General features: G+C 40.2%; 1 long non-coding RNA gene across 1 annotated transcript in view; it reads right to left on the bottom strand.

Moving 5' to 3' along the window:
- LOC122790407 overlaps positions 1-24,366 on the bottom strand; it is a 164,880-nt gene that overhangs the window by 23,879 nt on the left and 116,635 nt on the right. Inside the window, exon 3 of the long non-coding RNA XR_006363013.1 lies at positions 17,737-17,781. This is a non-coding gene — a long non-coding RNA (uncharacterized LOC122790407). The remainder of the gene's footprint in view (positions 1-17,736; positions 17,782-24,366) is intronic.

Below are 24,366 nucleotides of genomic sequence, written 5' to 3'. Positions count from 1 at the left end.
ATAAAGGAAACATAGAAAAAGGATGAGGAGATGTAGGGAGTAACATATATAAGGGAAGAGGAGATCTGTGGAGTAAAATAGATAATTGACGGGGAGATGTGGGAAGTAACATATATATGGGAAGGGGGATGAGGGGAGTAAGAGAGATAAGGGAAAGGCCAGATATGGGAGAGTACTATTGATAATGGAATTGGAGATGTGGGGAGTTACATAGATAAGGGAAGGGGGAGATATGGGGAATAGCACAGATAAGGGAATGGGAAGATGTGAGGGTTAACATGGATAAGAGAAGGGGAAGATGTGGTGAATACCATTGATAAGGGAATATGATGATGTAGGGAGTAACAGAGATAAGGTATGGGGCAGATGTGGAGGAGTAACATAGGTAAGGAAAGTGGTATAGGGAGTAACATCGATAAGGGAAGGGGGAGATGTGGGGGAGTAACATAGGTAAGGTAAGGGGGGTATGGGGAGTAGCATAGATAAGAGAATGGGGAGATATGGAGGAGTAACATAGATAAGAGAAGGGGATGATATGGGGGAGTAATATAGAAAAGAAGGGGTAGATGTGGGGCATAACATAGCTAAGGGAAGGGGAGATATGGGGAAGTAATACTGATAATAGAAGGGGAAATGTGGGGAGGAACATAGATGAGGGAAGGGGGAGATGTGGGGAATAACATAGATAAGGGAATGGGGAGATGTGGGGGATTAACATGGATAAGAGAAGGGGAAGACGTGGGCGAGTAACATAGATAAGGAAATGCAGAGATGTGGGGAGCAACTGAGATAATGGAAGGGGTAGATTTGGAGGAGTAAGATAGGTAAGGGAACAGATAGATGTGTGGAGTAACATAGATAATGGAAGGGAAAGATGTGGTGGAGTAACACAGATAAGAGAAAGGGAAGATATGGGGAGAAGCAAAGATAAGGGAAGGGAAGATGTGGGGAGTAACATAGATAAGGGAAGGGGGAGATGTGGGGAGTAACATGGATAAAGGAAGTAGGAGATGGGGAGAAACATAAGTAATGGAAGGGGACATGTAGAGGATTAACAAAGATCAGGGAAGGGAGAGATGTGGCTGATAACATAGATAAGGCAAGGGGAGATGTGGGGAGTGAGAAAGATAAGGAAAGGAGAAATTTTGGTGAGAAACATAAATAATTGAAGGGGGTATGAGTTAGTAAAAGAGATAAGGGAAGGGGTTTGTAGGGAGTAACTTAGATTAGGGAAGAGGAGATTTTGGGGAGTAACATAGAGGAAGGGGTAATGTGGGGAGGTAACATAGATAAGGTAAGAGGTGTGTTGGGGAGCAACATAAATAAGGGGAGGTGGAGATGTGGGGGAGAAATATAGATATACAGCATTTTTGTGTGCCTTGTATTGCAGTGAAGTGATTACAGATGGGGTTTAGCCAGGTGTGTAGCAAGAACACATCCAGTTATACTTTAGATGCTGTTTAAGCTGAGTTTTGAAAATTGGTAGTTTTTCTATTAATTTGATTGTGTGGGAGATACAATTCCATAATTTGGAGATGCAAGTGGTGTAGAGAGATCCCCAACATTATTGTATGATTTGGCTACAAACAAGATGAATTTGTTAGAAGATCAAAAGTCTCTCCTACTAGAGTAGAATTTGGGTGTATTTTGCAGTGTGGGGCATTTTTCTGGCAGGTAAAGAAGTTTCTGAGCATTAACTAATTGACAAAATGTTAAATAATGGGGTAATTATAGCCAGTCCAATTTTCCTACCACAATGCAGTGGTGGGATCTCTGTGGGATGTTTGTAGCAAATTAAGATATTTTATTGTAGCATGTTTCAAGTTTTAATTTGTCAGTTTTATTTAAGTTAGGAAGACAGTGGGAGAAGTGTATGTGGCCTTACTGGCCAATGTGTGCCACCATAAATCCCCTTAACCTGAGACAGTAATCTACTGTTTGACCAGTGTCCAGTTGCTTGGATTACCTGGGATAGCTCTGTCGAGTAAAAGCTGGATGTAAAGGAAATCAGCTTGTCAAACATGAACTAAGTATCGCTACCCTCAATGTAGGTTCACTGACAGGAGAGCACTTGAAAGTGGATGACATGATGGTAAGGAGGAGGTTGGGTATCTTATGTATCCAGGATCCAAGATAGCATGGCAGTGGCTTGGGATCCAGAGTCTGCATCTCAGGAGGAAAAGAACAGGACAAAAACTGTGTGGGAATTGGCATGAGAGAGAGGCTTCAGAAGACAGTGAGGGATGTCATCAGAATATGTGATGGACACATGGCAATCAGACTTCAGCCTAATGATAGAGCAGTGTTCATAATTTCAGCCTATGCCCCATAGCAGGATTGTGATGAGGAAAAGTGTGCATTAATATAGCAATTGCGGGTCCTACTAAGTAAAGCAGGACAGAATGAACTCGTGTTGATAATGGGTGACCTGAATGTACATATCGGGACAGACAGAATAGGATATAAGGACTGCCTGGGTCCAAAGGGGTGGGGCAACAGTAATAATGTAGGAGAGGCCATTCTAGTCTTCTGTCTGGAAAATGGCTTGATAGTAGCCAAGACAAGGTTCTGAGAGTGAGACAGCCACAAGATCACATACAAGAGTAGCCAACATGCAACTCAGGTAGACTTCCTCCTAGTAAGGAAAGGGCACTGGGGTAGACTCAGTGATTGAAAAGTCATCCCCTCATGAAACAACTGATACACAGCCTAAAACACTGGTTGCCACAAGGAGATGCAAGTGTCAGTCAGAAAGGGTTGTAAGACCTGTAGAGACTAGGCTGAAGACTTAGAAGTTGATTGGAGAGAAAACAGAATAATTTAAGGGATTGCTCAGGGCTCTAACACCTCAGGAAGAAGAGGAAATAGGTGGAATTGAAGAAGAATGGCACAGCCTCAAAACAGTCTGTATGAGAACTTACAGAAGTAATATGCCAGTAATAGAAATAAGGTACATACGGAAAGCTGGTGGTGGAATGCAGAAATCCAGGAAGTTATCAAAAAAAAAAAAAAAAGAAGTAGTGCAGGAAAAACTGGGAGATGGAAAAGATGGACCAGGCTAGGAAGGAATACTGGCTGGCTAACAAAGAAGCTAAGAGTGAAGTTGACATAGAAGAGAACAAAGCATCAGTGGTATTCTACCAGCTTTTGGAAAGTGACTCGATGGCACAAAGAAACTCTATCAGGTTGCAAGGCAAAGACAGAAAGATAAAAAAGACAGACACCCTTCATAAGAGATGCCAGCAACAACCTACTCACTAGTCTACAGGAAGTCAAAGGCAGATGGAAGGATTGCTTCCAGTGGCTTCTGAATGAAGAAAACCTGACAGAAGCTGTACTGCTCAAGACAGCTACGATGAATGAAGATGTGAAGTCCACCATAGAAGTAATAAGAACATCGCTGGGGAAAATGAAGTCAGTTAAAGCAGCAGGCTCAAATGAGTTCACAGCTGATATGATCAAGATATTGGGTGATACAGCAAAGACATGGCTCCTGTGGTTACTCACAGCAGTATAACTAGAAAGGCATCTTCCAGATGAATGGAGAATAAGCAGACTAGTAACAGTGTCAAGAACAAAGAGGACATTCACAACTGTGGGCAGTACAGAGGTATCAAACTTTTATCAAACTGCATGCATGTTCTGGAGATGGTGATTGATAAATGAATACACACAGTAGTAGAAAGTAAGATGGGAGATGAGGAGTTTGGATTCAGATCAGGATGCAGCACAACTGACTAATTCAGAAGGAGCTAGAGATGAGGAAAGATTCCAAATGGGCATTCTTAGACTTGGAGAAAGCATATGACAAGGTCTCAAGAAAGCTGATTTGGGTAGTTCTGTTGTGGTTCAAAGTCTAAGAAACTCTGGTACCATTAGTGCAAGCTATGTACAAGGACCCAATAACTCAAGTATGAGCAACGTTCAGACTCACAGAGGGGTTTCAAGTAGGAGTGGGTGTGTATCAGGGTTCAGCTCTGAGCACACTGCTGTTCATACTAGTGATGGACTACGTTAGCAAACAGGTTGGAAGGGACAAATCAGCAACTCTACTGAATGCAGACAATGTGGCATTACAGGCAGAAACTGAACAGGAACGTCAGCAAAGGATAGGGAATGAAATGCAAAATTGAAGACAGGATGAAACTGAGTACAGCTAAGCAGTTGTGATGGTAACAAATGGGGGAAATCAGAAGAAAATGTAAACTGAGATAGAAGGGAAAATGTTGGAACATGTTAACAGCTTCAAGTATCTAGAAGGGTTGGTTGAGGAGAACAGAAACCAGAATGAGGAGGTCAAAGCTAGACTCAGAGGGGCTGCAGCCAACTGGCACAGAGTGCTACTGGTAGTGTATGACACAATAATGCAAAAGAAGCTGAAAAGGAAGAGCTATGAAACTGCGGTGCAACCAATACTACTGTATAATACAGAAACCTGGGCAGTAAAAGTAGAGCAGTTGAGGAAGCTACAGGTGATGGAAATGAAGTGTCTGAGATGGGTGATAGGATGCACACTCTGGGACAGATGAAGAAATAAGAGCAGATGCCAAAGTATCTCCAATTTCCAAAAAGGTCAAAGAGAACAGATTATGGTGGTTTGGCACATGTGCAGAAAAGCAGAAGATAATGTGGTGAAGAACATATGGGATGAAAGAAAGAAGGCAAGAGGAAACAAGGGCATCCAGCAAGGAGGTGGATGGAGTGTGTGTAAGAAGACCTGCAACAGTCACACATGGATGTCTAAGAAGGTGGTAGAGTGGAATTGAATAGGGAGAGATGGTTACAGCTGATATGACACCCAGACCCCACATAGAGAATGGGAAAATGGAGGATGATGATGATGATGATAGGCAAACATAATGTAAATCACTACATTGTGTGCCAGAGTACAAAATGATGACCAACAGATGCCAGGTTGTTAAAGTTGGAACACTTTCTGGATGTAAAACTGTAATCAGTGGGGTGTCACAGAGATCCATGCTAGACCCTCACTTACTTGGCATTTAATATGCAGACAATCAAGCCAATATCAATGAAATATGGCTGACATGTTTGTTGATAACTGCTAATTGGGTAATGTTATGTACTCATCCACTGATACCAAACAGCTTTAGCTCTAGCAAGGGATGGAATATGCACATACCTGGAGTTCTGAAACAGTCTAAAATTAAATGTAAAAAAAAGTGTAGTGTAGTAATGTTTGGTAGAACAAGTTGCTTGAACCTTTTATGTTAGAAATGATACTCCTCTTCATACAGAGAGGGTCATAAGACACCTGGGTAAGTGGAAAACTCGCTTTCTGTCTCTCATGTGATCATTATGTTTTCATCACAGTAAGGAAGTCCTTTGACCTGTAACTGTGAATTACCAAAGGAATATCCTCAAGAACCAAAGAAGTCATCCTACACTGCAGTGCCCCTTTTTGGCAGCTACAAATCCAAGCATATTGCTCAACTGGAAAGGATCCAAGAAAATCAAAGATCTTAACTGTTTCAACTCTCCAAAAAGATTAGCATGACTCACATTATACTCAATAGCCTATTGTCTGCTCTGAGGTGACCTGCATCTAGCTTTTTGGGCTTTGGAAGACCCAGTCCTATTTGACCTTCTATTTTCCCCCCAAAACTAATGCCTCTGCATAGACCTACACTAGAGACCTAACTCTACAACAAAAATAAACAAGACTCACTGGAGGGAGAGATTCCTAACAGAGCATATTCCCACCCTATGGAACAAGTTGCCACTGCAGGCCAAGCAAAGTTCTATTCTGGCTTCCTTTAAGCTAGTCTTGATGGACGGATAGGTAGACATAAATTTACACCAGTCTTATCATCTAAGGCCCTGCTCAGTAGCAGAGGTAAGCAGTATTAAATGCTTGACAAAAGTGTCAAGAATCTTTAAGTTTGTCAGCTGAAAGGTGTGTATTGTTAGGCATTTTCCTATGTTCCTATTCATTGAAAACAGAAACCACAAGCTGCATTGTCTGTTGAGAGCAATGTATGTGTTTATTAGTCTTTCAGCACTTACTTTCATCTCATTTCAAGACTGTATCAGGACTTTTTCAGGCACCATCAGTTTTGCAAAATACAGTAAGCTTATAAGATCATGTGATTAAATGGCTAGTATTCAAGCCATGAGTTATGCTGACATCCAAACTAACCTGCCACTTGTAAAGCTGCCACTGTCAAATGCACTAGCTGTACTCCTGTGCTTGATATCATATGTGTGCGTGTATATATGCTTCATAAGCTTTTGCGGTATTTACCTATGTAGCATGACTCACACAAATGTAAGCAGCAGCATAAACAGCAAAATCAGAATTACATGTAAATGCATTAGGTGATTTGTAGCTTAAACCAGTAATGGCACAATAAACACTAGGAACATCAGCTATAAACTTACATATATAATGTGCAAAATATGTGAAGATTGAATGGTCCTATAACCAGTGCTACTTTGATGAGGTCTCCATAGTTAGTCCAATCACAGATTGTACAAAGATTCCAAAAGAGTTTTCAGCAGGTCTGTGCAAACCTCAGAATCAAGTGCACCAATGTAAATGTGCAATATTGCCTAACCAATGTAAACATGCAATACTGCCCAATAAACACATGCTTATCTGAAGTGAGACCAGGCAACAATCATATCAGGGGCAGCAAAATTCACTACTGAATCATAGCAATGAAATTACAGATGGAAGCAATGATGCCTCAGCATTTCAATATTTACAGTTTGTCTTCACAGATATTTTTAAGTGGGGGAAAATAACTTTTCTCCAAACCTTTTTCTTTTATTTCAGCTAAGCTTGCAAGTCAAATTTCAAAGTCACATTTAAGAGAAATAGTTCCATGGTCACTTTACAAGATGGCTACACATTGATCAACAGCTTGACTTCAGCTCTCAGTGTGAAAAAAAAAAGAAAGACAAGTGCCAGGAACTGGAACTCTGTCACTTTTAATAAATTCAGTTACTGGCTAGTATGTGCTCTGCCTGGATGTACGCAAAGATGAAAGTAAGAGAGCCTGAAAAAAAAATCAACTAGAAAAGGTGAAGAGAAAACACTGATTGGGAAGAATCCTGTAGCTGTTCAGCAAAAAAAGCAGTTTAAACTCGAGCTTTGGTGCAAAACATGGCATCCAGTAATCCAAGGGAAAAAAAATCAAATGTGCTCATAGCTGATTAAAATAAATGAAACACTGAAGGAGTATATCAACTCAAATAACAACACGCTTGAAAAAAAATGGAAGAAGCTTTAAACAGATATGCAGTAAAATTGCAAAAATCAGAGGTGGAAATTTTGAGAAGACTGGCTGACTATGAGACTGCTCCAGAAAAGTTATTTCAAAAATGGTAGAATTAGAGGATAGGCCATGTAAGGAAAATATGATATTTTTTTGCTGTAGCATGGGAAACTAGAAGGAGCAGACTGTATTAATTTTATGAAAGCACAAATGGAAGAGCACATTGTGTACACACTCTATACCAGGCCAGGAGAAAGCAGCCAATACCTTTATTATTAAAGATGCAATCATACCAGCAGAAATTGCTTATCCTGCCAAAACTGTGGCAAAAGAGCAACATATTAAAGTTTGAGACAGTAGAATGTTTTTGGAAAATTATTATTTACTGTACACCAGGCAGAAGAAAAACACATGTATTCCAGCAATTAGGGAATGTCAGTGTGATTCTCAAACAATCTGGAAATATATCGCTGATTGATAAGTATATTTCTTGGCATTTTAACATTTCAGAGTTGTGCATTGTCTTAATTTTGCCTGACTGAATTATTTTATATATTTTCTGGTATTGTTTTCTGTTTCTCATCTGTCCTGAGACTGCATTGTTTTCTGTTTCTCATCTGTCCTGAAACTGCATTGTTTTCTGTTTCTCATCTGCCCTGAAACTGTTTTTTCCCCTCCCCCCCACCCTATTCTTGTGGTGGTGTTATAGTTGGTGGCTTTGCAGTTGACCACCCCTACTGTAAATTTGATCTGGGACACTCCTCCCAGTCTGGTGTTCACTCTGCTTAATACAGAGAGAACATTTGAGAAGGCCAACCCACTTAGGTTCTTAACCTTGAATTTTTCTTCCGCTCCTTCTTCCTGTCTCCTTGCACTTTACTAAAAAATGCACATTATTTTGCTTTTGCCTCTTCTTAAAAGTACTCAGTTGTATTTATTCTTCTCCATTTTTTACTGCTTGGTAGTAGCCTGATTAAATTGTAACTGCTACTCTAAGCCTTTTGGTTTAAGCACTTTGGCTCCAGACCAGTTGATTTACATTAAGAAGGTTTTTGGTCTGCACTATTGTGGCAGGACAGGTAGCTTACATCCTTCTAAGTTGGGAATTGCTGATTGAAGGCTCAGAGTCTGTTATTCTAAAAGTGTATTAGTTCTGGTTAAAGCACTTGGGCTTCAGGCTGGTTATTTTTCATTAAGAAGGTTTGTGGTCTGCACTCTTGTGGGAGGAGAGGCTAAATTCTGCCCTTCTGAGCTGGGAATTTCTGGTTAAAGGCGTATTGTGCCTGCTTATTTGAACTGTTTCTTTCTGAAATTGGTTCACCTTGGTTGCTGTAGCATAGACTAGATTCAGGCATCTTAAATGTAGTTTTGTTTGTATAACTTGAGCACTGATCCAGGCCATATCTTTTGGAGGAGGTTCCCCTGCACTCTAGTGGCAGGAGTGTGCAGTTAGAACTTGTCTGATTGAAGACTGCTGGAACAGGGCTCAGTTTTGAGATTTTTACTGGTTAATTGGGTAATTTGTTTAAATCAGTTTTCTCATTTACTATTGTTATATAAAACATTGCACTTTGTTCATCTGCTTTTACTGTATTTGTGTTTCTTCCTACTTTATTACTTTATTTTACTTTTGCTGCTTATTCTTAAAAGTACTTAATTGCATTTATTCTGCTGCATTTATTACTGCTTGTTAGTAGCCTGAATAAATTGTAACTGTTATTCTAAGCCTTTGGTTGAAGCACTTGGGCTTCAGACCAGTTGTTTTACATCAAAATGTTTTGAGGTCTGCACTGTTGTGGCAGGACAGGTAGCTTGTTGGTCGGAGGCTTAGTGTCTGTTATTCTAAAATTGTATTAGTTCTGGTTTAAGCACTTGGGCTGTGGGCCAGTATTTTACATTAAGAAGGTGTGGTCTGCACTCATGTGGGAGGAGAGGGTCTATTCTGCCCTTCTGAGCTGGGAGTTTCTGGTTAAAGGCTTACTGTGCCTGCTTATTTGAACTGTTTCTTTCTGGAATTGGTACGCCTTGTTTGCTGTAACACAGACTAAATTCTGAGCTGCTGAATCTTGCTTTGTTTGTATAACTTGAGCACTAATCCAGACCATCTTTTTTGGAGAAGGTTCCCCTGCACCCTAGTGGCAGGAGTGTGCAGTTAGAACATGTTTGATCAAAGAACGCTGGAACAGGGCTCCGTTTTTAGCTTTTTATGTGTTAATTGGTTAAGTTGTTTAAATCAGTTTTCTCATTTGCTACTGTTATATTAAATATATATATATATATATATATATATATATATATATATATATATATAAATATACAATTTATGCATCGCTGCTTAGCTAGGGTTAAACTATTCCTGGTGCCATAAAGTCTGTTCTTCAAATTTTCCCTTAGAACTAGGCAGTTTTTTTTTAGTTTTAGCACTAAAATCTGTTTCTTTGAGCTCAGCAGTTGTTCAGAACTCATTGTAAGCACTAAATAAGCTACAAATTACTGCAGCACTCAACTTTCCTCACTTGTCTAGAGGAAAACAGTTTTTAGTACTTAATAAATAAGCACATATCCAGGCATGTCTAAGGGTCAGCTCCTGGTGTTTTCTCCTGTCTGCCTGATGAATCTGGGCACCTTGGGGCAATGCAGCAATTGCTTCATGTACACAGACAACCCACTCCTCCTACCACCCAACACTACAACCTGTGAGAGATGCACTTATATAGGAAAACTGGAAGCAAAGCTCTCTTCACCCAAGACTGGACTAGACAGTCAAGAGGAGAAGGTAAACACTTGCACCACACCACACTCATCACATAGTCCCTCAAAAACCTACACCACCAAAACACACATATAGAAACACGAAACACACACCTACATTCTCGGAGGCTCTCAATAAAAATCTGCTCAAGCAACAGAGACCTCCAAAGTAGAAACGCAAGCAACCTCCACCCCCAACACAACCTAAATGACACATAGCACACAAACTCACTGTGCCACTCAACCACAGGTCCATAAGGCATAACAACGTACCAAACACTCTAGTCAAAGGTGACTCTATAGTCAGGCACACTGATGTTCCACTCACCAGGCTAAACAACATGAAAATTACTGTCATCTGCCTGTCGGGTGCCAGGATCTGCCACATAATGCACGCACTGAGGTCACTCCACAACAAGTACAAATATGACTCTGTCATTGTCCATGTTGGTGTGAATGATCTGAGACGTACCTCCCTGGACTACATGAAAAGAGACATGGAGGAGCTCTCCAATCTTGTAGCCCAGGCAGGTATGACCCTAGCCCTGAATAGCATCCTGCCATCACCCAGAATGATACCACAGTACATGGACAAAATGATTGAATTCAACAATTAGCTAAGCTTCTGGTGTCATTCTAAGGGGATCCAGTATCTGTCTGCCTGAATGACATGATCGACAGACCATGATGCTTTGCCAGAGATGACCTGCACCTGTCACCCTTGGGATTCCAGATACTGGCGAAGGCTCTTGCCACCCCTATAGTGCCTTTTTTAGGCAAGGTTCAAATGACAACTTCACCACCTTAACAGGTACAAGCAGGCAAAATCTGAGGGTAATGCTACTCAGTGCTAGAAGTCTAAACCTCAAAATGCATTCACTCGAGGGACTCCTTAAAATGGAGAACATCGACATTTGTGCAGTGACAGAGACCTGGTTCAAGGCTCCAGAGAGCACCCCTGCATTACCAGGCTATAATTCATACCACACCTTTCGGCCACCTAACCTGGACTGAAACACTAAAGGTGGAAACGTGTCCATATTCATTAAGGATATCCACCCCTTTAGGCTAGTTGCTCAGCATAATGCATCCAAGATTATCCAAGTGCAACTAACTCTGGGCAAGACCACAATCCAAATTGTAACTTGCTACAGATCCCCCACCATGCCCCAGGATTCCCACTCTCCATTTCTTGATATACTGGAAAATATTAGAGTACAACCCAACACCCTAATAATGGGCCATTTCAACTACCCCACAATTAACTGGGAAAACTACTCATGTACCATCTCTTTTGCTCAATGTTTTCAGGAATTCATAAATTCCAATGCCTTAGATCAACTTATTCACACCCCCACCAGGGGCAGCAGTATCCTAGACCTGGTCATTAAAAACATGGGCGACCGGTGTTCCACACCAGAGGTCAATTCCTCATTGGTCAGATCCGACCATAAGCTAATCACCCTAGACATCCACATCCCGCCCCCATTAGGGAAACCACCATAAAAAATTTCTCCAAAGCCAACTTCACGCTTCTTAAGACAGAAGTGGCAAACTTCACGACACCCATGCAGACGGACAGTAGAGGTACGACTGCTAAATCCTACACAAATGCACTTTATAAGCACTTACACAAGTGCATGGATCGTGTTATCCCTAACAGAACCAAGATGCTATCCTCCAAAAAAAGGAAGCCAATCTGTAAATTCTACAATAGAAGAAAGAAACTGTTGCAAAAAAGAGTAAAATCCCATGATTGGAGGACCTCCCTGATCAGCCTCAGTAAGAAGCTGAGATCCCTCATAAAATCCTCCAAAGCTAGTTACGAAAACAAAATCGCCACTGATTCTAAAGACAACCACAAACCATTCTATAGCTATGTCAAGAATCTGGTAAAACTCAGATCTGCTCTGAGTTACAGCACAATGGCAATAAATATACAGAACCAACTGATATTGCCAAAATCTTGGCAGATAGGTTCAGCACTAACTTTACCCCTTTCTCACCCTCTAAATGGCCCATCTCTGTACCGGAAGAATGCAAAGTTCCTGTAGTCACGGCTGCACAGGTAAAAACCACACTCTCCAAAGCCAAGAACACAGCATCCATGGGACCTGACAACATCCCAGGCTGTGTTCTACATGAACTGCAGAATGAGCTGACACCCCACCTAAGCATCATGTTCAATCATAGCCTCATCTCAGGCTTTGTGCACACTGAATGGCACACAGCAATGGTTATCCCACTCCACAAAGGGGGAGCCACCACGGACCCCGGGAACTACCGTCCAATTAGCCTAACGAGCCTGGTTTGCAAGGCCATGGAACGTATTATCATGGATCTTATACACAAAGATATTGGTAATCTCCAAACACTGGAGCCCACCCACTTTGGGTATGTAAAAGGCAGATCATGTCTCGTAAACCTGATAGACTTCTTTGAAGCAGTCACCAAAGCCGTAGATGAGGGTGAGGTGGTTCATACAGCCTATCTAGAGCTCACCAAGGCTTTTGGCACCATCCCCCATTCTGGAATTATAGATAAACTCACTAAACTAGGTTTAAATCCCTATGTCACAAGATGGGCTGCCAACTGGCTCACTGACAGAACCCACATTGTGAAAGTAGCAGACTCCAAATCCGACTTCAGACCAGTGAGAAGTGGAATACCACAGAGTTCAGTCCTGGGTCCTCTCCTGTTTGGTATCTACTTTTCTGAAGTACAGGCTAACACAGAAGGTCTTTGGCTAACGAAGTTCTCAGATTACTGCAAACTATGAGCTGTAATTGAAACTCCTAACGATGTGGACATCCTACAAAAAGGGCCTCACTGAGACAGATACCTGGTGTCAAAGCCATGGCCTCAAGCTCAATGCTAAAAAGTGCATTGTCATCCCCTTTGGTAAAAACTCTGTACCCATGCGCTACCACATAGGTGGTAGTCTACTTAACACTGAAAGTGTGATAAGAAACCTTGGGACACAGGTGGACAGTAGTCTCTCCTAATCACATCAGGAAATCCTTCTACGTGGCACAGCTCATCAAAAAAGTTTTCTCATCCAGGAAAAAAGAGGTCATTGTTCCCCTCTACTTGTCACTCATTAGACCCATTATAGAGTACAATGCCCCTTTTGGTATGTACCTCATAGGACATCTACGACAACTGGAAAGGCTGCAGAAATACCTCACAAAGAGGATTACTAGCCTCAAACAGGTGCCCTACGCAGACCATCTAAAAAAACTCCAGCTTTACTCCGTCACATATCGCCTACTCAGAGGCGATTTCTGCCTAACATACAAAGCTATATCAAACCCAGAGCTGTTGGACATGCTCCACTTAAAGAAATCCCAATCCCTCTGAGCTACACACTCTAGGGACCTAAACCTTGTCACTACAATAAACAGACCATGCTGGAGGGATAGATTACTGTACCAGAGACTTCCCATACTGTGGAACAAACTACCTATCCATATCAAACAAAGCTCCTCATTAGCATTCTTCAAGAAAAATCTTGATGATTGGATGGGAAATGGGAAATTCACCCCGGGGATCACCTCTGTGGCTATGCTCGACAGGGGCACAGGAAAATAATTATCTTGGGAGGCAAAATCCAGGGTACCTTTTGGCTAGGCTTACATAGACCCTAGGGCCAATAGCCTAGTACCTGCTTATGAACCTGTAAGAGGCAGGTGTGAGATTTAAGCTGCTGTAGCCAGCTATCTTCAGAATATTTTTTCTTGGAAGATCAAAGTCATGTTTTGAAGCAGAACAGGCTAAGGAGGCAATACAGAAGTTTGTAAAAAAAAAAAAAAAGACCCATAGAGCAGAAGGGGACTCTGCACATTCTTTCCATAATAAAGCACATGGAGAGACTTTGCCAGGGAATCCTTTTCCATTGTTCCAAAGGAAAATGCTTGAGAGAGACAGAGAAAAGCACAGGAGCTGGCTAGAAGAATAGGGAGTACCTTGGAATTGAATGGGAAGAATGGAGCTTTGTTGACTTTGTTAAATGTGTGGGGAACTAAAAGGCATTTGCCATTTGGAAGGACACTGAGGGATGGGAAGAGGAAGGAACAAGATAACAGTAATTAAAGCAATTTCTGTTCTTAACTATATTTCTATAAAACTTTTCATAATACAAATTATATGTTTTGTAGTAAAGCATTTTAGTTATTGTATGTGATAACGGCACTAATGTAAACAGATGCCTTTTTCTGTATTTTATTCTTTCTTATTTGTTAGTATTAAGAAATGTAGACATTACAATGCAAAAAAGTGAAAGAAGGTTGGACAATAAGTTAATAGGCTGTTATCTTGAGTTGCTGCGGTGGGGGATGGGGTATAAAAGTGCACCGATCATAATATACGTAGAACTGATATGTTTTCTCTTACTTTTGCAAAGGTGAATGTCTGGATTAAGACCCTTGGCAATAAATGTTTCAGCTTGTGTTTAGTAGCCTGCAGCTTCTTTTTTCTTATGTTTCCATGGAGACAAGCTGATTATAAAGCAATAAAAAAGCCAAAGCACTGGTTTCTTCAAGGCTAAAAGTTGATGTTTTCTGAAAGCATGTAAGTTGTTTTTCACATCAATGAGTGGAATAAAAACTAAAAAAAAGACAGCCATAAATTAGTATAAGTGGGAGCATGGATAAACTCAACGTTAGGTTAAGTAACATATGTGTTTACAGCTGTCTATTTTGGTCAGTTATTACTATTAGGATGGTTAAACTTTATTATTTGAAAAGGTACACGTGTATGTTTTTGTATTGAGTTAATAGGTTAACCAGGGTGTTCTGGGTGGTGTTTTGTTTTATACTTTTGTTGAGGGTTTTCATTAAAGCAAAATGTCTTATAAAATGTGACATACGTTAAAACAGAGATGTTAAGAAAAATATATAAAAGTTGAAGCTGCAAAACACTAGTGGGTGCATGTATCACAAAAGCTGGAAATTGGCATTTAAAAAAGCTGTCAAACATAACAGATGGGAATAATCTCTTCCTATCATAATGGCAACATTTTCAGTATTACCTTGGAATGAGAATGGTGTCACCGGTATAGACAGAAAGAAAGAATATTGAATTATATTAAGAAATGCAGAGTACAAATAGCAATGACATAGAAGACACATTTGGAAATAAGTAAGCATGTATATTTGAAAAGAAAGGATCTCAGGATGGATATTCAGCAGAATGTCAGGGACAAAGGAAAAGATGAGTACTTACATTAATTTCATGAAGGTGCTGCAATAGTGATAGAAGAGGAAAAACAGATAATAATGGTAGATTTGTGATACTAAGGGGTAACTGGGAAGAGATAAGGATTACACTTGTGTGTGCTTACATTACATTTAAAACTGCTATTACTGAATTTAAGAAAGTTTTGGGAGAAATAATCAGCTTTAAGCAGGGAATATTACTTATAGGTGGGGACAGGAATTTGATTTGTAGCAATGAGGATGTATTCAGAAGGGGCTATAACGGAAAATATAACAAAAGAGGGTAGATTTCTGAAGAACTGTATTAAAATATTTGGTATGGAAGACGTGAATTCAGTAGTAGGAATTTGGAGAGAATCCTTTCCTAAGGTAAAATGACTAGATAAAAATTATATTTCACAGGAACATGTACATTTAATTGAGACTTTTGATGCACATCCAATAACTACTTCAGATCCTGCACCAATAATAATTAAGATAAAAATTCAATAACTAGGGAGAGAGTAGGATTTTGGATGCAGATCCTCAAGGAAAAAACAACACTCATTCTGAATATTATATTCACAAAGTGACAGAAAGTATACTAAGAACTAAGCCAACACAGGAATGGAGAAATGAGATTCTAACAATAGGTATGTCTGCAATTAGGGCTACAGAGAACTGGCAAGAGGGCACTGGAATTTACTGGAGGAAGATGGCAAAGGATCTAAGGTATTAGGAACAAATAATTAGAGAGGAAAAAGTAATAGAATTGGAATAGGCCAAGAAGACATTTGCACTGCAGGATAGAGACTACCTTCCCTGTCACAGGTTGAAATCAGAGTATAAATAAAGAGAAAGAGGAAGGGTAATCCTATGTGAAAGACCTACACTAGCTGAATTTTTAGTTGAATCTAGAACAGAAGCTGTTTTCAAAAGGGATAATTATTAAGGCATGTGACATATTGCATGATAACTATAGGAATCAATCAGTGGAGGCCAGAAAAGGTTGGGAAGAGAAATTAGATAAGCAACTCACAGAGAAACAATGGGAAGATGTATGGCTTCCAAATATGCAGCAAAGTCTAGAAGATTTAGACTTTGTGCTTGGAAGTGTCTGAATAGGCACATTTATATCCCAAGCAGACTCCAAATATTTTTCCTCAAGTAGTTGGCAAATCTTGGAGCTGTGATGGGGAAGAAAGAGGTACCTTTTGTACATAGTTACTCTTAGGCAAAAACAGTAAAATTTGGTGCATTGTTTCAGTTCTTCTGTATGTACTGTGAAGTGTTTTTTTTTTTATTTCTGAAGAAAATGTAGAATGAAACTGTAGAACAGGTATGTAGTGCAGTTTATGAGGGAACAAAGGCATTTTCCTGAAACTATTTAAGAGGGCGATAGAGAATAAAATAATGATAGTGCTGGGAATAAATAACAGAGAGATACTGTGATGTGCACATGTGAATCATGTATGAAGTATCCAGTGCTGTTGTGTTAAAGGTGTGTGTGTGTGTGTGTGTGTGTGTGTGTGTGTGTGTGTGTGTGTGTGTGTGTGTGTGTGTGTGTGTGTGTGTGTGTGTGTGTGTGTGTGTGTGTGTGTGTGTATGTGTGTGCGTGTGAAACCCAGTCATGGACATTCTACAACATTCTGGACAGTTGAGAAGTATGCACACCACGACTAACATCATATCTTGGCTTGAAGACTTAAAAACAATACATAAATAGGCAACTATTTCCATAAGAACTAAACATACCAATCTTGCCATTTTTAAAAACAAACTGCAGCAATCATGAGGCTGTCAACAGTACAATACATGGCTACAACCTGTTTCATCATTACACAAACTTAACAGGAACTCCTTGAAAAGTAGTGCTGTGAAAAATAATAACTCACCTAGTGCAATATTGATTAGATTACAAAACTGAATGTTAATGCATTTGGAATGTTTTTCTCCTGTAACAGTTGAAGCCCAGTAAAAATAAGAACAAGTCTGTAAAAAAAGCCTGTTGTGCATCAGTATTTCCAGCTCTACTACAGCACCGTTTACCTAACATGACATCATGCTGGGGGAAGAGTTTCAGAGAAACATGTTTGAGAATGCCAACAGAAGGTTTGTCTTGAAAGTTTCAGCTAGGAAATAAATTTCACCAAAAAACACATGTAACAGTTGCAATTGCAGTAAATGATACTGCTGCTATTGCAACCAATACAAAACAAAAACAGAACACTTAAAAAGTTATGGCACATACTTTAAACTGTGCTTTTACATTCTTTTCTTTCCCCGTGTAACAGTAATCCCAGACAGAGAAATGGCTGCATCAGTATTTTGTGGCACTCAGACTAGGCAAATACATTGATACATTGTATTTCAAGCAAAAGAAATAGGGGAAACAAAATCACCTAAAATGGAATAAAACTACAGAAAGAGCACCTGGCCTAACTGTGTATATTCTGTGTATATTCAGTGTATATTTATTCCACAAATACCATACTTCTGTTTGTCAACTCTTTAATCAAATCACATGATGATATAATTATAACTAATACCTGATGGTTTCCTGGAGGTCCGCCTTCTTCTCCTTCTTGACCGTGCTAAAAACAAAATTAAAGAGAATTTTTAAACAGAGGTCAACAGAACAAGGTTTAAAATAGCCAGTAGAAAAGAAAGCATTTTGACGTAATCATTATTACACATTGTCTGGAGTTATACAATTTATTTTAGTCATTTCAGTACAAATGACACTGCAGGTTTACACTGCTTAGCTCTTCAGACACTTAACACTGACACATTGTTCCCTGTTCATTTTTAAGGTGCTAGTGTTTATAGCATCTTACACAAAAATGTGTTGGTGGTCATTTCTAAACAATGGTCTTGCAGAGGTAGTGAAAAGATGAATGCAGAGAAGAATAAGAAAACACAAGTATTCAAGGTCAGTAAAGGTAAACAGAATTCAAGACTGTTATATGATGAAACTTACTTAATATTGAAAATGTGTTAGCCAGTTGTACAAAACCATTTGGCATGTCTATGATAAATGCAGCATTCCTCACCCAGACAGGTTTAGGACCAAAGAAACAGGTACTGGGTAATGAATATGTCAATTCAGTAACTGATGTGAATGGGAGTAAAGTCGTTTTAGAAGCCTGAGTCACTGAAGTCCCACAAATGACTCAACAGCCTACATTACATCGCAAATAATAAATAACCAGAGATGATTATTTTAAGGACAGACAGTTATGCAAAATTAGATATTAAAAAGATCACACTAAGGTAATAAGTCATCAAAGCTCATACAGAAACTTTAGGTATCAAACTTAAAACTAAAAGAATTGCATGCCAAAATTCCATTGGTATGCAACAACAAAGTTTACATAGCTCAGAAATGTGTGGACTATTTTTGATTAATGGAAGAACATATGAAAAAAAAAAAAAGAACAAAAATATATACTTAAAAAACACTAATTCAACAAAAACATGTAAAAGCAGTAGATGATGTTTAGGTTTTGGGTAATGCAAAAAACTGACTTTATTCATTCAAGGTTCTCATTTATGACGAACTATACCAGCCATGGATAAATCCTGTAATGTTCTTATCTAGAATGGCTTTTTGTTAAACTATTTTTAGAAATTAAACAAAAGACTGGTGTCTATATAATGACATAATTAGTTGCAGAAGCTTTCTAATGTGTGGTTCATCTCCAGACCAGGTTTAATGACTTGCTATATTCTCCTGCTATTGCACATTTTAGGCCACCATGCCACATGAGGAATTTTGGGGAATGGGGCTGTGCCATGTCTGAAGATATTATTATTATTATTATTATTATTATTATTATTATTATTATTATTATTATTATTATTATTGTTACTGTTTTAAGTTCATGTAGTGAATTTTGTGGCTGATAATCTTTCTTCAGAAATGGGGAAATGTTATGCTAATGACTGCACCATCCACAATATGCCAGTTTGTATTTAAGTTTGCTTATTTGTTTTTTCTTATCCCTCTAAGGAGCTGTTAGTGTCACTCTGGAATCATTTTCATAAGGTATCCATGAACTTCATAGTAGTTAGATAATTGTGCATGCCATCCCTGTTTAATGTTAACTGCTGTATTTGCTGTTGTCTGTCATATTTTATATAAAAGTAAAATATGTAAAAGGCTGGGAAAATTAAGACACTAGAATCTATTCACGAATCTGGTTAATAGGAATATGTTTTTCATGGATGGCTTGGTCACACCCAGTTTGGATGAATTTATTTTGTCAGATCTGATTTGTGGGACTGTTACGCGTTAAATGAGAATGTTATCTGAGTAAATGTTATATTAAAAGAGAGTCTCATTTGTGTGGCTGTTACATTCCATAAAATCTCTTTGGTCAAAAGTGAATGCTGCACTCAAGTTAGTAAGTGTGTTTGTGTATTAGTACTTGTGTGTGTGTGTTTGTGACTGAATGAGTATTTTTTAGCAATCTATGGGCAGTTATAAGGAAGCATGATGGAATACAATTTGAATTATTTCAAAGATGACTTAGCATAGGAATACAGAACTTCTTGAATCATTTTCCACAAGGAAAGAGAAAAAGAGCTAACATGGTTCTCAGTTTCACAAGGTTGAAAGGTTACCTCATCTACTAAGTGCAGTTTTACTTAAGGGAGAAATTTATTTATTTGTTTGTTTTTGTTGACCGGAAAAGTTCAACTGGGCATGATCCCATTTTCAGCAAAGGCCTGAGGAGAAAAACTCCACGCAAGTTTGCATACAGTTCTACATTATTTTTTAACATACAATTCAAAGTAAATTAGGACTTAGATACCTATGCATTTCATAGGTATAATAGGTATGTATGCATATATAATGGCGTGGACTTTACTGAGGTGTTTAAGGACAACAAAAAAGTCAGTAAGTAGAACATCTTCATGGGAAACTAAGTGAAGGAAAAGGAGGGATGGGAGAAAAGAGGGAGAGGAAGAAGGAGATTTTAGTGACAGAGAAGTTTGTAGTATAAGGCCTAAGGTTACGGTCATAGAAAGTGTAGGAGTATGGGAGAAGGTGTTGTGTGTGAGTGTAAAAATAGTGAGAGGGAAGGGAAGGGGGAGATGGGGGGAGTAACATAGATAAGGAAGAAGGAGATTTTAGTGACAGAGAAGTTTGTAGTATAAGGCCTAAGGTTACGGTCATAGAAAGTGTAGGAGTATGGGAGAAGGTGTTGTGTGTGAGTGTAAAAATAGTGAGAGGGAAGGGATGGGGGAGATGGGGGGAGTAACACAGATAAGGGAAGGGGGATGTGGGGGAGTAACATAGATAAAGGAAGGGGGAGATGTCAGAGGCTAACATACATAAGGAAGGGGAGATGAAGGGGAGTAAAATAGATAAGGAAGGGGGAGACATGGAGGATTAGGATAGATAAGAATGTGAGACACGTTGATGAGTAACACAGATAAGGAACGGGGAGATGTGGGAGAGTAACATAGATAAGGGAAGGGGGAGATTCGTGAAGGAACATAGATAAGGGAAGGGGATGTGTGTGGAGTAACAAAGATAGGGAAGGGGGAGATGTGCATTGTAACAAAAATAAGGAAGGGGAGATTTGGGAAGTAACATAGATAAGGGAAGGGGGGTGTGGAGTAGTGTAGATTAGGAAAGGAGTGTTGGGAAGTAACATAGATAAGGGAAGGGGAGATGTGGGGAATAACAAAAAAGGAAGCGGGAAGGGGGAGTAACATAGATAAGTGAAGGGGACATATGGGGATTAACATAGATGAGGGAAGGGGATGTGGGGGAGTAACATAGATAAACAAGTGGAGATGTGGGTGAGTAACATTGATAAAGGAAGAGGAGATATGGGGAGAAACATAGACAAGGGAAGAAGAGATGTGGAGAGTAGCATTATCAAGGATGTGGGGAGTAATATATTTAGGTGAAGGGGGAGATATGGGAGCAACATAGATAAGGAAGGGGATATTAGGGGAGTAACACAAATAAGTAAACGGGGATGTGGGGAGAAACGTAGATAATGGAAGGGGGAGATGTGGGAAGAAACATAGATAAGGAAAGGCCAGATGTGGAGAGTAACATAGATAAGGGAAGGGGGAGATGTGGGAGAACTGTAGATAAGGAAGGGGAGATTTTGGAAGTAACACAGAGAAGGAAAGGGGGGGTGAGGAGTAAAATAGATAAGGAAGGTGGGAGATGTGGGGAGTAACATAGATAGGGGAACAGGGATGTGGGGGAGTAACATAGATGAAAAAGGGGGGAAGTGGGGGAGTAACATAGATAAGGGAAGAGGTGTGGAGAAACATAGATACGGGAAAAGGAGATGTGGTGAGTAACATAGCTAAGGGAAGTGGAGATGTAGGTGTAACATAGACAAGGGAAGGGGGGGTGTCGGGGAGTAACATAGATAAAGAAGGGGAGATGAGGGGGAGTAACATAGTTAAGTGAAGGGGGAGTTGTGGAGAGTAACATAGACAAGAAATGGGAGATGTGGGGGGTAACATAGATAAGGGAAGGGGAGATGGGAGTAACATAGATAAGGGAAGGGGGAGATGTGGGGGGTAACATAGATGATGGAAGGTGGAGTTGTGGGGAGTAACCTAGATAAGGGAAGGCGCAGATGTTATGAGTAACATAGATAAGAGAAGGGGATGTGGGGAGTAACATAGATAAGTGAAGGGGAAATATTGGGATTAGCACAGATAAGGGAAGGGGATGTGGGGAGTAACATAGATAAACAAGGGAAGATGTAGGGGAGTAACATTGATAAGGGAAGGGGTGTGGGGGAGTAAAATAGATAAGAGAAGAGGGGATATGGGTAGAAACTTAGATAAGGGACAGGGATATGTGGGGAGTAGCATTATCAAGAAAGGGAAGATGTGGGGAGTAATATAGATAAGGGAAGGGGGAGATATGGGAGCAACAGAGATAAGGAAGGGGAGATTTGGGGAGTAACACAAATAAGTAAAGGGGATGTGGGGAGAAACATAGATAAGGGAAGGAGGAGATGTGGAGAAACATAGATAAGGGAAGTGGGAGATGCGGGAGAAACATAGATAAGGAAGGGGAAGATTTGGGGAGTAACATAGAGAAGGAAAGGGAGGATGTGGGGAGTAAAATAGATAAGGGGGAGATGTGAGAGACTAACATAAATGAGGGAATGGAGAGATGTGGGGGAGTAACATAGATAATGGAAGGGGGATGTAGGGGAGTAATATAGATAATGGAATGGGGATATGGAATAGAATAGGTAAGGAAGGAGAGCTATGGGTAACACAGATAAGGGAAGGGAGATGTTGACCATAGCATAGATAAGGAAGGAGATTTGGGTAGTAATGTAGATAGGATTATGGGGATGTAATAGTAGCATATATAAGAGAAGAGGAGATATGGGGACTAATACAGATAAGGGACGGGAGATGTGGGGTAACATAAATAAGGAGGGAGATGTGGGTAGTATCATAGATAAAGGAAAGGGGATGTGGGTTAGTAATATAGATAATGGAATGGGGAGATGTGGAGAGTAACATAGATATGGAATGGGACATCCAGGGAGTAACATAGATAAGGAATGGGACATCCAGGGAGTAACATAGATAAGGAATGGGAGATGCAGGGAGTAACATAGATAAGAATGGGGAGATGTGGAGGAGTAGCATAGGTGATGGAAGGTGGAGATGTGGGGAGTAACATAGATAAGGAATGGGAGATGCAGGGAGTAACATAGATAAGAGATGAGGGAGATGTGGAGGAGTAGCATAGGTGATGGAAGGTGGAGATGTGGGGAGTAACATAGATAGGGGAAGGCAGAGATATGGTGAGTAACTCAGATAAGAGAAGGGGAGATGTGGGGGAGTAGCATAGACAAGGGAAGTGGGATATGTCAGGATTAAGATAGATAATGAAGGGAAGATGTGGAGGAGTAGCATAGATCAGGGAACAGGTACATGCATGAAGTAACATAGGTAAGGGAAAGATGTGGTGGAGTAACATAGGTTCATAGGTGGGTACTAGGCTATCTGCCCGAAGGTATTTATAAGCCTAGCCAGAATGTGTTGGCTTTCGCCACCCCCTTAGATTAGTTACCTGTGCCTCTGTCCAGCAGAGCCACTGAAGTGATCCCCGGGGTAAACTTTGTTTCCCATCCACTCATCAAGGTTTCTCTTGAAGAATGTTAGTGAGGAGCTTTGCCTAATGTAGATTGGAATCTTGTTCCAAAGCATGGGAAGTCTCTGGGACAGGAATCTATCCCTCCAGCACGTCCTGTTTATTGTTGTGGTGAGGTTTAGATCCCTAGAGCATGTGGCTCAAGGGGATAAGGTTTTCCTTAGGTGGAGCATGTCCATCAATTCTGGGTTGGACATGGCCTTCTATGTCAGGCAGAGATCACCTCTGAGTAGGTGGTATGCAACCGAGTACAGCTGGAGTTTCTTCAGTCGAACTGCATAGGGCATCTGTTTGAGCCCAGTGATCCTCTTGGTGAGGTACTTCTGTGGTCTTTCCAGCTGTTTCAGGTGTCTTGTAAGGTACATCCCAAATGCGGCATTGTACGTAAGATGGGTCTGATGAGTGATGAGTAGAGGGGCACAATGACCTCTTTTGATCTGGATGCTAACCCTTTTGTAATTAGGTGGGCCACATAGAAGGATTTTCTATCCACTTTAGCAATGTGATTATCAAAGGTGAGATTACTGTCTACTTGGGTCCCCAACTCCCTTATTATATCTTCTGTATTTAGGGGACTACCACATATGTGGTAGTTTGTGGGTACTTTGTTTTTTCCAAAGGGGATGACTATGCACTTTTTGGCATTTAGCTTGAGGCCATGATTTTTATACCAGGTATCCATCTCAGTGAGACCCTTTTGGAGGATGTCTGTGTACCTCTGAGAAGTATATGTCAAACAGGAGGGTTCCTAGGACTGAGCCCTGGGGAATGCCACTTGTAACTGGTTTAGAGATGGACCTAGCTCCCAAAACTCTCACCATGTGGGTTCTGTCCATGAGCCAGTTGGCAACCCATCTTGTGATGTAGGGGTTTATGTTCAGGCTGGTGAGCTTGTCTATAATATCAGAATGGGGAATGGTGTTGAAGGGCCTTTGCGAGGTCTAGGTAGGCTGTGTGTACGACCTTTCCCTTGTCTATAGCCTTGGTAATTGTCTCAAAGAAGTCCACCAGGTTT

Source organism: Protopterus annectens, chromosome 16.part0, assembly GCF_019279795.1.
Source record: "Protopterus annectens isolate FY-2018-M chromosome 16.part0, PAN1.0, whole genome shotgun sequence".
Classification (NCBI taxonomy): Eukaryota; Metazoa; Chordata; order Ceratodontiformes; family Protopteridae; genus Protopterus; species Protopterus annectens.
Note: the sequence above shows the minus strand (reverse complement) of the source record. Positions and strands in the feature narration are given on the sequence as shown.